Raw genomic sequence first — 3,232 nt, 5'->3', positions numbered from 1 at the left:
TTAATAGGGAAAGTTGATATATATAAGGTGACTGGCACTAAAACTTGAAAAAGCATATTATTATTTCATGAGAATTCTAAACATATGGGACAATTTCTATATCATATAGAAATAGTCCATTTATTTCTCTGTTAGCAATTCTATACTAATTAGTCTGAATATCTTGAGATGTTCTTATTCCCCTTCTCTGGCTCATTGTTTGGTAAATAAGTGTCATTGATTGTGTTACCTTGGGGCACTGTGTTCTCTTAGAAGTTTCTAAAGAGACAGTCATTTTGGCTTCCAGTCCCCAAGGACACCACAATTTGTGAGTTTTTATTAGATGCAGATCTGCTATTAGACAAGTTCTTCCAGGTTTTGAACCATATTGCCCCTCCTTTTCACATTTGTCCCAGGTTAATTTAAAGCTCACCAGCCATTGGTGAAAAAGAATCCCCCAGGTGGCTTCTATAGTACAAAAGAGCCATCCTCATGATCTGAAACACCAAAAGATTTTCACTCTGTGGCTTCTACATATGATATCACAGATGATTCCTGGTAAGTCTCGGGGCTTATGTCTTAGCTTAAGTGTGGGAAAATGGAGCATTGGTTTCAAAGAGAACACGGAATGCTAAGATCCAATAAGATGCTATGGTGATTAACAAACAATAGACTCTTACACTAGTTGGCAGTTTAAACATGAAGGTTTTGTCTCATGCTGTTCAGAATATTTCCCAATCAGTTTATCACACAATGGGTGATAATTTTTAAAGTGAGCCTGACAGGACCCTAGAGAGGGATCTGTGCTGCTCAATGTGTAAAAACCTTATTGGTTAAAAGGTCAGAGAATTATATAGGTTTAGACTGGAAAACTTCGGTAGAAATGGTGCCCTCAAGTCATTCAGGGAAAACCCCATCTGGTGAAATGATCTTTAAACATTGGAAGTTATTCATGGGAAGGAGAAACACATCTATGAATGAGTCACTGCATTTAGACAAAATGATACATTTTATATTTCTTTCTAAATATGTTAATACATTACCTCGTTAAATCCTCACAGTCACCCTGCAGTGTGTTTCTATCTGTTAACTTTCAGCAAGAAAGAATTGAGACAATTATAAGTTTTACAACTGCCTGAAGAACATGCAAAGCTAGAGTGTCCTAAGGATTTAAACTGTCTGATTGACTTTAGATCCATGCCGTAACCACCGTGTTCCACGACTGATGTGTATCTTTAGAAGGTGGGTTGAGGACTTTTATGAGAACTGAAGAGGGAAGCAGTCTGGGAATCACTAGAAAGAAGCCAAATCTGACATTTGCAGCTGTCTTGCGATGGACAAGCTATCTCCGAAACAAAGAGAGTCCATCCCTGGGGGCTTGAGGCAGAGAACAAAGGGTGGATGTCAGTGACTTTGCAGGGGGAAAGCTTTCCTGAGACTGTAGGGTGTGTGGTTTAGACCTAAATCCTTTGATTCTTTTAGGTTCCGCGAGTCAGCCCGAGTCAGAATTGGAGTTGTCAGTAACATTAATGGCTGACGATTCATGCTGTAAATGAGACCCGTGATTGTTTTCCTGGCCCCTGAGTCTCAAGGGCTTATGATATGTCTCCTCCATCTTCTAAACTTGCACATATGTGTGCACACACAGCTGTTTCCAGCTTGTCCTTGTCACCCGTGCTGTTACTCTCAACCCAAGAACATCTTAGCCTGTCCTCCCACCATTCGCCTCCATCAAGTCAGCGAGCAGCACAGATATTGTTCCCTTGTGACTCCTCCGATGTGGCCAGGCCACTTCATCATGTCCCATCCGGACTATCACACGTGTCCTTCTAACTTCGTCTCCCTATGCCAGCTCTCATCCTTTTTAGACATTCATCCATCTGCCGGCAGAGCAGAGTTTTAAAGGCAAAAGACCAGTTATTCTACCTAAGGCTTAAGTTATTTCATTTAAACCTGTAACTTTACATTGGTTATTCTTCCCCTTTCCTTAGCCTCAACAACCACCATCTCTGCTTATGAAATCATTCATATGTGAAAATTGCTTATTGAACTGCAACCCCACTGTACGTTTCATGCTGCTTTGATTTTGTCCGAAGTATTTCCTCTTGGAATCCTCTTCCATCTCCTCTATCTGGCTAATACCTACAGAAGAATGATTTCCCTTGATAGCCAGACTTATTCTGCCCGGTTTTTATTACAGCTATAAAACATTAATTCTTATTTAATTGAAGACTCTGTTTTTTCCAGGGTAAAATTCTAGAACAATGGTTAGCAACCATGTGTGATGTGTCCCACCCCACACATGCATTGGTATTTGGCAATGCAGGAGATGGTTTTGATTGTCATGACAAGAGAGAACAGCTGGAATCTAATGGTCAGGAGTCAGGGATGCTGCTGAACCTCCCTCCTGCAATATAGAGAATTACTGCAGAACCCAAAATTTATCTCACCACAGTGCCAGTTGTGCTGAGAAGGAAAAATCCTGGTCTAGAAGAATATCCAGTTGGCCTCATGAAGTTGGAAATGTAAAACTATCAGGAAGGAAGGTAACTGCTTTCTTTATAAGATGTGTGGTGTTTGAGACCTTAGGCATGATCTCCTATTTTATTTACCCACTACTTTGTTTACATTTCTCTTTCCTTTCTTTTTTACTCTCTTTCCTCTGGTTATTCACAATATATATTTCTGATGAGCTTCAGTTTGCACAGCATCTTTTACAGATTCTCTAGGCCAACTCTGACCCACGTGGCCATTTAAATCTCCCCAATGAAAATTCCAGATAAAGGCAGTAGCATACACTTTTGAGTCAAGTCACAGAGAGCGTTATCCAGTATACGGATGACATGGCATCGATATGTGGTTTTGTATCAGACGTGCACCAGATGGTAACGTGTATGTAATGTGTGTATAATACTTTTTTGGTAAAAATGAAAAAGGAATATTAGAGTTTTTCCATAAGATTCTAAACAGACACTACTGATTAAAATTTGTTTTATATATTTGTACCACCCAGCCTCACGTAGTTTCACACTGTTGTATATCCCAAATCCTTACTGAGGTTTAATTATAAAATCTCAGAAGACACAAATTATTTTTTGTTCTTCCTAGGTCTGTATGTCATGGAATTTGGATCCAAGCAGATTTACCTGTAACAATAAGTCTTAGTTTTTCATTAATATAATATAGGTTAATAATGTGGGTATAAAATTTAAGGAAGATAAAATATCCTAAAATGTCTAAAGATTTTATGAGG

The sequence above is a fragment of the Panthera leo genome, chromosome D1, assembly GCF_018350215.1.
Source record: "Panthera leo isolate Ple1 chromosome D1, P.leo_Ple1_pat1.1, whole genome shotgun sequence".
Taxonomy (NCBI): Eukaryota; Metazoa; Chordata; class Mammalia; order Carnivora; family Felidae; genus Panthera; species Panthera leo.
Note: the sequence above shows the minus strand (reverse complement) of the source record.